This window comes from Petaurus breviceps, unplaced genomic scaffold (genome assembly GCF_028583685.1).
Source record: "Petaurus breviceps papuanus isolate PSGF00001 unplaced genomic scaffold, PetGlider_PUasm1.0 37, whole genome shotgun sequence".
In the NCBI taxonomy this organism is placed as follows: Eukaryota; Metazoa; Chordata; class Mammalia; order Diprotodontia; family Petauridae; genus Petaurus; species Petaurus breviceps.
In genome coordinates, this window is record NW_027186296.1 from 93,200,828 (window position 1) to 93,212,711 (window position 11,884).

At 38.6% G+C, this 11,884-nt stretch overlaps 1 pseudogene; it reads left to right on the plus strand.

The window, feature by feature from the left end:
* Positions 1–3,622: 3,622 nt before the first annotated feature.
* Positions 3,623–11,884, plus strand: part of LOC138168360 (pancreatic triacylglycerol lipase-like) — a 24,657-nt pseudogene continuing 16,395 nt past the window's right edge.

The window sequence follows — 11,884 nt, forward strand, 5'->3', positions numbered from 1 at the left end:
CTGGCCTCAGATCCTTAATACTTACTAGCTATGTGACCTTGGGCAAGTCATGTAACCCCAACTGCCCTGCCTTCTCCCCTCCAAAAAAAATTGTTTTTACATGCAACTGGGAAATAAGACATACAGGCAATGGGGCATAGAATTATATCTTGCCCTAAGGGAAAAGAGAAGGGAAGGGGATAAGAGAAGGGGAGTAACAGGTGTACAGAGAAATGAGGGCCCTTACAAAAGCTCCCATTGAAATAATGATGCATCATCCTCCATCTTGAAAACCTTTTCTTCATTGTTCATGAGGAAGAAGTGACCCTTCTCCTCACATGGCCAACTTTTCTCCACTTTGGCACTTGAGTCCATTCTCTCATCTTCTCAGAGAGCTTCTTCTATTTATCATTCCCTTCCTTTCTTTTTCATCTTCAATTTCTACCTATCTACTGACTCTTCACCCTTTCCCTATATGTAGATCTATCCCTTAAAAAAGAAAAAAGAAAGCATCACTTGATCTTTCTATCTTCAAACCAAACTGCTATTATGTTTCTGCCCATTCAACACCAAATTTCTGGGGAAAAGGTTGTCTATAGTTGTTGAATCCACTTTAAAAAATTTTAATTTCCCCCAAATTACATGTTAACACTATTTTTTAATATTTAAAAAAATAGAGTTCTAAATTCTATCCCTCTCTACCTGCCAACCCTTTACCATTCCTGGGATGATAAGCAATCCTTTATAGTTAAAAAATGTGCAATCATACAGAATATTTCCATAGTAGTCATTTTGTATAAGAAGACCCAATTATAGAAAAGAAAGTGAAAAATAGCATGCTTCAGTCAGTATACAGATGGTACCAGTTCCCTGGGTACAGAGAGTATGCTTCATCAAGAGTTCTTTGGGATTGTCTTGGATCATCGTATTGCTGAGAATAGCTAAGTCATTCACAGTTCATTGTACAGTATTGCTTTTACTGTATACAGTTTTCTCCTGGTTCTGTTCACTTCACTTTGCATCAGTTCATGTTAAGTCCTTCCAGGTTTTTCTGAAATCATTCTGCTTGTCATTTCTTATAACATAATAATAGGTCAATCCATTTCTTTAGCAGTCACTTCTAAGACCCATTACAATATCACTTACGACCCTATAACTTGACTGAGCTTTTAGCTCCAAAGCTACCAGTAATGTTTTTTTTAATGTATTATTTAAATTTATTTTTGGTTTTCAACATTCATTTCCACAAAATTCTGTTACAAATTTTCTCCCCATCTCTCCCCTACTCCCCACCCCAAGACAGTGTGCCTACTGAGTAGCCCTTTCCCCAAATCTGCTCTCTCCTTATAAAGCCAAGCATGAGCAACTTTCCAGAGGACTGCTGCTGTGAACAGCTTTTTGAGGTTTTGATTACACAGTATAGCGAATTCCCTACTTATTCAGTAACAAATTAAGGCAAAACATCCACAGAAATTAAAATACAGCATTTACAATGTTGTGGTTTAACAACTTATCACTAAAATGGCCATATTGTTTTCACCAAAGTGGCCACTTAGTTTTAAGCAAAAGATAACATTATTTAGTTAAGTCTCTCGTTTAGTAAATCCTTAACTCAGTCACAAAGTACAAAGGTTAAAGTTCTCTTTTAAACAAGGCACATTCATTTAGTCAATCATAAAGTACAAAGGCCATCCACCCCTAAGTCACAATTAAGTTACGATATCATCAGTCACTACTCAGTACGCTCTTAGGGAGTAGTGGAAAGTACAAAGGCCATCTACCCCAGATCACAAATAAGTTGCAATCTCATCTTTCAGCATTGAATACCCAAGGAGAGGTCTTTTCATCTTGACTTGAGGCAGGCTGTGAGCTTCCATGGTTCCTCTTCCATGGTCCCAGCTCCTGCCTGAATCTAACTAACTGCCAACTTAGTTCAAAGGCAGACAGCTCTCAGTTCCTTGTCCAGCTCTCCATGCAGTTCCTGTTCCATATTGAAGCTCACAGCATCTAGTCTACCTCAAGTCTTTATTCAAATACCAGGAAACCAAGTCCCAGAACCAGACAGTCAAAGTCATTACAGTAACCACAAAGTTGGTACACATGGTTAATGCAGTGAACACCCACATTCCCAAGCCTTCACAACAGAACAGAATTAAAACTATTTTTTAATATTTAAAAAAAAATTGAGTTCCAATTTCTATCCCTTAAGCGGAGATCCTCCTCTCTCACTCATGGTAGCTCCTCAGCCTGGTTCTCGGAAGCTCTCAACAGATGTTCCTATAAGAAAAGTCTCAGCAGATGTTCCCAGAATAAAAGTCTTAGCAAAAGCTCCATTCTCAAAGTCAAAATTACTTTTCTCCACTTGGCTTGCTCCAAGAAGTTCTGGCTCTCCAGCTTGTGTTTTTCCTTATATAAGGTATTAGCTCCTCCCTGTTCCACCCCCTTCCTGTTATATCAGCAGCAGGGATTCATACCTTTTGTTTCTCAACAGAGGCTTTATATAATTAACTTGAAACTAATTTAGTTAGCTTGCCAATACAAGGGGATCTTCAAATTCCATTACTGTTACACTCCTATATCCTCCCCCATACCCCCCTTAACTTTCTAGTAAGGAAAGATGACCAGTAATGTCTTCATGATTAAATTCTGAGAGCTTCTCTTAGGCCTCATTTTTCTTGATTTTTCTGAATATTTTTGAGACTGTCACAACAATCCACTCAATGGCGTCTTTCCTCCCCCCACCCCCACATATTGCTATTCTCTCCTGGTTCTCCTTCAACTTTGCTTACCACTCTTTAGTCTCCTTTGCATGATGGATAATCATAAATTTCTTCTACCTTTAGTGTTAGAGTATTACAAAGCTCTCTGTCCTGGGTTCTTTATTGTTTCTCTACTCTATTAGCTCATCTGTTGTCATAGATTCAAGAAGCATCTCTATGCAGATGACTCCCAAAGTTATAAATCAACCCCTTATTACCTTTTCTGAAATCTATCCCCACATATCAATTATTTGCTAGACATTTCCTCCTAAATGTGTCACAATAACGTCAAAGTCATTATTTACAAAATGGAACTCATGAGCTTCCCCCTACACACATTTACTGAAGAGAAAATACTGACTCCTCAGTCTTTTATTTGCAGAATTCAAAGCCCCCACCATCTGCTTCCTACCTCTCTCTCCAGCCTCATTTTGTACTATTCCCCTCTATCTACGTTATGTTGAATTTGTTAAATGTTTGCTGAATGTAGCAACCACTAATCAGATTAACAAAGACTGTTTCACACTGACCAACATTCTTTCCCTGCCTATAATTACTATGGAAAATTTACCCATCGTTTCGTTTAATCTGTGATTAAAATTACAAATACACACTTGGAAGTTTCTTTTTTGTGCCCCTTTTCCATGGCAATGCCCGAAGAAGATAAGATTTTGTTATAAAAGGACATTTACAGGCTCTTCAGAGTGGTGCATGGGGCTTGTCTGAATTTCCATGGTGAGTGAAGGAAATCTTTCAAGAGCTGTTTTATTATGTACATTATTCAAAACAAAATAAAACAGAACAATTGAAAAAATTAAGTGAATAAGAATCATTACAGTCTTTGTTATGTTCCTTTACCTAGACTCAATTACATATTTGTCTTTATGCTGCTCATTTGGACAATCTCTCTGATATTGGGCATAGCAGCAGGTAAGAAACCATATTTATTTCAATGTTGTACCTATAAGTCCTTTGGGCGTCTCAATCTGTGAAATGGTTCAGAATTATTTCCTGGATAAGGACAGTGTAATATAATAGACTGAAAGCCAGTCTCTGCCTCAGGAGAGCCTGGGTTCATATCTCACCCCTGGTATATACAGGGTGCGTGGAAGTAACTTAACCTTCTTGCACTCTAGGTAACTATCTAAAACTAAGTTGCAGAGCAGGGATTGATTTGCACTGATGAGGAAATTCCTCACAGTGATGTCCCTACAGCCATGGAATCACAGGAAGGCCAAAAATAAATATCCCACGCAATAGCATTCTAACCTTAAATTCTGGTAACTTCGCCAATGCTGAATATTTTTTTTCTTTGGAGGAGTCCATTCACATTGCAGTGTTCAAGCCCTGAATTATGCTAACCTCATTATTGCTTTTGTTCAGCCTGAATCTCCTTCATCTTGAGTGTCCCTTGGGCTAAAGGTTTGGTTAGGCCCAAAGGATAAAAGTCTCCTGGGTCTTGGATAAAATTTAAGCTCTAAAGTGAATGTTTAACACTAATTAGAGCTGGGACCATCTCTCCCCCTCACATAAGACTGGAAGAACATGTAGGTTCACATATGTACAGTATTTTGCTGTTCAGCACAATTCAAGAGAAATGTACTGAATACCAACTATGTACCAAGCATTGCATGTACAGAAAAGAGAGAAAACATAGTTCATTCCCCTAAGGATTTAGAATGGAATGAGGAAGTTGAGACATGTACCCCTATAGCTATAATGGAAGGTAGAATATGCTGAGGGAAAAGGAGAGATCCAAGCATAGTGATATGAGAAATGAGGATGGTGAAATCAATTCCAGGTAGCAGAATTAGGGAAGACTGTTGGGATATAGAACCTTAATTGGACCTTGAAGGAAAGAAGATGGGACATGAGCAAAGGATAAGTAGATCTAGAACTGGAAGGGATTTCATAGGTCATTTAGTCCAATCCCCTCATTTTACAGTTTTTTTAAATGAGGTTCAGGGAACTTAAATTACTTTGTAAGGTCACACAGCTCACACTAAGGGGCTGTCTTACTGACCCCAAGTCCAGGCATATACTCATGATACTCATGACTGTACATGAAGTGGACAGGATGATAACGAGGGATGACTAATAGTTTAGATTGACAAAGGGTATATGAAGTATACGAAGGGATTGATAATTAGATAAGTCCATAAAGGAAAGATGGAATCATATTGTAGAGAGATTTAAAAGTAAAGAAAAGGAGCTTACACTCTATCCATTAGACAGTGGGGAGTCACTGATGTTGCTTAATAAGAGTCATATTTTAAAGGTTACATTATCAAGCTTATAACAGAGAATAGAGAGACTGGGGGCAGAAAGACCCACTAAAAGTTATTGTTATGGGGGTGGAGTCAAGATGGCGGAGTACAAACAGGACTTCCACACAGCTCCAGCTTCAACCTCCTCCAAATCATGTAAAAGGTGACTCTGAACAAACTTTGGAGCTATAGAATCCACAACATGACACAGAGAAGGTAACCTCCCACTGAGGACAGCCTGGCAGGCCGGCAGGAAGCGGCCAGCACAGCGCTATGAGAACCAAGCTCAGCCCCACTCAAGCCCAAGGTTTTAGACTCAGGGTATCCTGACCAGCCACAGGCTGGAGGGACTTCAGATCACCAGCAGCTGTGGCAGTTTCCAGAATTATCAACACATAGATGCTAAGGACAAAGTAAGAGGTCAGTGCAGTGGGGACTTTGGGAATCAGTAGTTTGGGAGTGCTGTCTGGCCTTTATCCCCTGGAGGTAGAAGCCGCTGAGGCACCATGGCCATGAAGCCTCCACCACATGGCAGCTTCAGATCCTGGCCTGCAGATTGTAGGAGGACCAGCCACCAGTCTGAGAAGTAATCACTCTTGCTTTAACCTGCTTGGATCTGGATTGTGGTCTAGGGTGAAGGCCCTGGGGTGTGTGACCAGCTTGCCAGAGCCAGTGAAGGATTCAGACAGGGCACCCAACTAATAGCTCCGGCATCTGAGAAAACCCCAGCAACTGCGAAGAAGCTCCCCTGTATGGTAGCAGAGTCCTACTGTGGCAAAAAGCTCAAAAGTCAAGTAATTGAGTGGCAACATGAGCAAAAGAGGGAAGCAAAGTAAGCAGAGCATTCCAACTTTACGCTCCTATTTTGGGGACAATGAAGTCAGAAACCCTGCACCAAAAACTTCCAAGAAAAATATGAGCTGGTTACAGGCCATAGAGAACCTTAAGAAGGACTTTGAAAACTAAATGAGACAAGTGGAGGAAAAACTGGGAAGAGAAATGAGAACGATACAAGAAAATTGTGAAAGGAGAGCCAATAACCTGACTGAAGAAAATAACACCATAAAAAATAGACTAACTCAAATGGCAAAAGAGGTCCAAAAAGCCAACGAGGAGAAGAATGCCTTAAAAAGCCAAATTTACCAGATGGAAAAAAGAATCTCAAAAGCTCACTGAAGAGAATCATTCCTTCATAATTAGATTGGAGCAATTTGAAGCTAGTGACTCCATGAGAAATCAAGATACTATTAAACAGATCCAAACAAATGAAAAAATAGAAGGCAATGTGAAATATCTCATTGGGAAAACCACTGACCTGGAAAATAGACCCAGGAGAGATAATTTTAAAATTATTGGACTACCTGAAAGCCATGATAAAAAAAAAGAATCTAGAAATCGTCCTCCAAGAAATTCTCAAGGATAATTTCCATATAATTTCCCTGATGTTTTAGAACCAGAGGGCAAAACAGAGGTTGAAAGAATCCACCAAACACCTCCTGAAAAAGATCCCAAAAAGAAAACTCCTAGGAATATAAGAACCAGGTTCCAGAATTCCCAGATCAACAAGGAGAAAATATTACAAGCAGCCAGGAAGAAACAAATTGAATATTGTGGAAACACGATCAGGATAACACAGGATCTGGCAGCTTCTACACCAAGGGATTGAAGGGGTTGGAATATGATATTCTGGAGGTCAAAGGAGCTGGGATTAAAACCAAGAATCACCTACCCAGCAAAACTGAGTATCATGTTTCAGGGGAAAATATGGTCATTCAGTGGAATAGAGGACTTTCAAGCATTCTTGATGAAAAAAACAGAGTTGAATAGAAAATCTGACATTTCCGATACAAGAAGCAAGAGAAGCATGAGAAGGTAAACAGGGGGAAAAATCATAAGGAACTTATCAAAGTTGAACTGTTTACATTCCTACTGGAAAAATAATTGTAACTTATGAAACTTTCCGCAGTATGAGAATAGTTGAAGGAAATACACACACACATACCTATATATGTCTATATAAGAAGGTATATGTCATATAAATACATATGTGAGTGTGTGTGTGTGTGTATATATATATATATATATATATATATATATATATATATATATAGGTGAAGGTATACATAGATAGAGGGTACAGGACCAATTGAATAGGAAGGGATGATACTTAAAAGGTGAAATTAAGAGGTGAGAGAGGAATATAATAAAAGTAGATGGGGAGAGACAGAATGGGGTAAACTATCTCATATAGAAGAGGCAAGGAAAAATGGTTACAATGGAGGGGAAGAACAGGAAGGCAAAAGGGAATGGGTCAACCTTATTCTCATTGAATGTGTCTTATGGAGGGAATGGCATACACATTAGATAGGGTATCTCGCCCTACAGGAGAGTGGCGGGGAAGGGCATGAGAGAGGGGGTGGTGGGAGGGGGGGGAGGGTGGGGGGGGGGGAAGTTGGAAGCACCCACTTTTGAAAAGGGACAGGATCAAAGTAGAGAATAGAACAAGTGGGAGGTGGGATAGGAAGGAGGGAAATACAGTAAATCTTTTACAATATGTCCACTATGGAAATGTTTTGCATAGCTACACGTGTTCAACCTATATTGAATTGCTTATGTTTCCAGTAAGGGTGGGTGACAAAGGAGGAAGGGAATGAGTCTGGAATTCAAAGTTTTAAAATCAAATGTTTAAATATATATACATATATATATACTAGTATTAATATTATTTTACATGCAACTGGGAAATAAGATATACAGGCACTGGGGCATAGAGATCCACTGTGCCCTACTGGAAAGTCAGAGGGGGTATAGAAGAAGATATGGGAGAGAACAGATTGGAGGAGGGGATATCCATTGGGATCTCTATTTTTGAGTGGTGGGTAGGGGAAAAACGGGGAGAAAATGTGTAACTCAGAATCATGCAGAAATGAATGATGTAAACTAGAATTTAACAAAGCATTTGATAAAGTAAAAAAAAAAGTTATTGTTATTGTCCAACTAAGAAATGTTGAAACCTTTAAATTATGGAGAATGTACTGGTAGCAGAAATGAAAGGCAGGATGGGAGAGATGCTATAGAGGTAAAATAAATAGGACTTGGCAACTGATTTGATGTAAAGGATTAAGGGGACAGAAAAACGCAAAATGACTTTGGGTTTTCCAGCTTCAGAGACTTGGGAAGATGGTACTTCCATTAACAGAAATTGACAAGTTAAAAGAGGGACAAGTTGTATGGATGGAGTTCATTTGGAATCCTGTTGAATTTAAGGGACTGATCTGACAGGTGCTGTAAGTTGCTGGAAATATTATGTTCTCTCACTGAATCCCCCAAACAACCCTAGTATATATTGTTTTCATCCCTATTTTGTAATTATAAAACTGGAGTTCAGATTTGCTGTGACTTGTTCAGAGTCAAAAAGCTAGTAATAAAATATGTCATGTTTATATGTTACTTTATGTTTTTAAAGCAAGTTGTCAGGATTGGAATTCAAGCCTACTTCTTTAAATTACAAGAACAATGTTTATTCTACTGCACCATTCTATCTTTAATTAAGGTGTACTTTTTTTAAGACTGGGTCTCCCTATGTCTCCCAGGTTGGAAGGACAGGGGTTATGCACTGGCCTCACCTAATCACAACTGGTCAGCATCAAAACTTTGATCTAGTCTGTTTCAGACCTGGGTCATTTCATTCCCTCACTAGGCAGCTCTTGCTCCCAAGGACTCAACATTACTGAGGCCAGTCTGATCCCATTACAGTTTAGAACTTCTAAGCTCAAGATATCCTTCTATTTCAGCCTCCCTGGTAGCAGGGGCTATGGTGCTGGCCACCACATCCAGCACTGAGGTGTCTTAGCAGTGTGTGGCACATAGTAGATACTTATCACATGTTTGTTAATTGATTGGCTAAGGGGTGCTTTCCCCAGATTCTATTGCCTGTGGATGCAAAAAATGGTGGGATCAAAATGCCACCCTCCCCAAAATGGGTTCATGTAGAGGTCTTACAGGGGCAATAAGAAGAATGGGTTTCTTTAGTGTTTCAAACACTGTGCCTTTAACATTTAGGAAAAAATAACATGGATGGCTACAATTTAGGGATTTTGAGGATAGGGAAGTAATATTTAAAACCTCATTTCAAAACTGCCCTCTAGTTCAATTTATTACTGAGATATTCCTTTTTGGATGATTACAAGAGAAGAAGTCTGCAATTCAAGACTGGGATGCTTTATAGATAATGTACCATGGGCGGGCATTGTATAAAGACCCCTCATAGTTCTTCCCTGGTCTCCAAAACAAATCAACACCTGTTTTCTTTTGTAAACTGATGAAAGCCCTAACAACTATCAAGTAAGTCCTGCTATTGCTTTAAAATGTATGACTTGTGCATATGATTTAGAGGAGATAATAGACTGCATAGATTTTCTAGTTCCCTTGAAGGTAGTTGGAGTCTTTAGATACTTAAAAAAAAAATAAGATCAAGTTTTCTTTACCGTGAATTTTCCCAGAATTTTCCCAGGAGTTACTCTTTGTCTAAAGTCAAGTTAAGTCATATCAACAAGTCTTTATCAGGCATGTACTATGTGACAGGATCTGTGCTAAGTGTCAAGGATACAAAGAGAAGGAAACACCAGTCTGTGCTCTTAAAGAGTTCAAGGTCTAATGGGGAAGACCATATGTAAACAGCTGTGTAAACAAGTTGAAGATCTATATTCCATATTTAAAATATCAATAATTGCTTTAAGGGGCAGCTAGGTGGCACAGTGAATAGATCACCAACCCTGGTGTCAGAAGGACCTGAGTTCAAATCCGGCCTCACTCAACACAAAAACTAGTCATGTGACCTTGGGCAAGTAGTTTAACCCCAATTGCCCTCCAAAAAAGCAAAATAATAATAATAATTTCCTTAAATTTAATAGATAATGATCCACTCTTCTTTCTAGCTGTATTTTTGCATATTCAAACTGCTTCCACTATCATTATTAGAGCATATGTTTCACACTGTATTTCCTAAATTATGGCAAATGCTGTATTTACCAATTTACCAAAGTATCTACCAATTAGACTGTGATTTGCAATAGTGTAAATGTAGCTATTAAAAAGACCCCTTTCTCAGAAGTTTTTCCCTTCATGTCCAGAGAATCATATTTCAGAAAATAGAGAGGTTGATATGCATTTATTTTCCTTCTTGACACAGGAAATTCTTCCCAACAGTTTGGCAGCTGTCAGGAGTTCTAACAAGAAAAATAGAAAAACTCGATTTGTTGTTCGTGGCTTCATAGACAAAGGTGAAGAAGGTTGGCTGACAAACATGTGCACGGTAGGAGAACAGCAGTAGCAAATGCTACCCTCACATTATCTTGCGCTAATCTTTACAGGGTCCCTTCCTCCCAACAACACTGACGAGAATAGTACATGTTTTATTATCCTTATTTTGTATATGTGAGAACTAAGCAGTCAAATGTTATCATTTATGCTCACACTGCGAAAAAAGCAGTATAGTGGGAAAACCATCCTATTTAGAATCAAAGGAGCTGGTTTCAAATTCTGCCTCTGATGCTTCCTACTTGTGACCCGATGATGAGCTTGTAAGGGAAGTAACAAGCAAGATCTTTTGACTCCCTAACCAACATCCTTTCTATCTTAGCATTTTGCCTCTGATTATACTCTTATGCTGCCACTGAAGATACTCTCTTAGTCTTTTTGAGGGTTTTCTTATTAGTCTTGGATTCCCAAATGAAACATTTAACTTGGCATAGGACAAAAATATTCCATCAGTCTTGATTTCTGCTCTTTCTGACTTCTCACTGAAAGCAAAAGATGTACACCTCCTCCATCCACTTCATCTTTACTTTTGATTTCAATGTCTGAAATCTAGAAATAATTATTTCTCTCTGATCATAAAAACTTATTTTAAAAAAGAATTGAGAGATTTTACCTTTTAACCAAATATAGTCAGTTTCAAGTAGCCAAAATAGAATTATGGGCACATGCATTAATTCACTCACCCATTCAGAAAGTGTACACTTTTGGGCTACTGTGTGCTGAGAAGATCATTGACTTCTCCAGGACTCCCAAACCAAATCAGTTACAGGCTCAGCCCATTTCCTGAGGTTTAACTTACTGGCTAATACATTCATTTAATTCATTCCCATGGATTATTCATTAGATATTTATTATTTACCCACTATGTATAGGGGCACCATGATGGCCCCTGACCATTTGCTATAATTTAATTCATTAAAGGGCAATTCATAATGATCATGGAGATGATGTCAACTGCCCTATTGCAATCTACTCATTTCACACTTTAGCACATGATGAAATACACTAGTTTTCTAGAGTAAATGAAAATTGGAGAGAGAAAATCTAGATCACAATGAAGGAAAACTATTATAAAATCATTTATCCTACAACTGAGGACACATCCTACAAAGGAACATTTGTTGACACCCTCAATCTGTTCCAATATCATAGACACAAAATTTCCTATAACGTGGTAGGAATTATGCATGGAAAGAGAACTGATTTGGGAGTCTGATCTTGGCTTTAACATTTATTAGCTGAAAGCCCTTTTCTAAACCATTTCTCAGTTCTAGGTCTCAGTTTCTTCACTTATATGAGAGGGAGCATGGAGAATAATCACTGGATTTGTAGTTAGAATTTTGGGGTTCAAATCCAACTCTGCTGTTTACTAATAGTGTCTTCTTGGGGCATTTTTGTTTCTCTGGGCTTTAGTTTTTCTCATTAACAAAATCAAGGGATTTGAGTAGATGACCAAACATGTCTCCTGAGTCTATTCTAAGGTGTTTGAATCAGTGGTGGGGAACTTGTTTCCTCAAGGCCACATGTGGCCCTCTAGGTCCTCAAGTCCAGTCCTTTGAA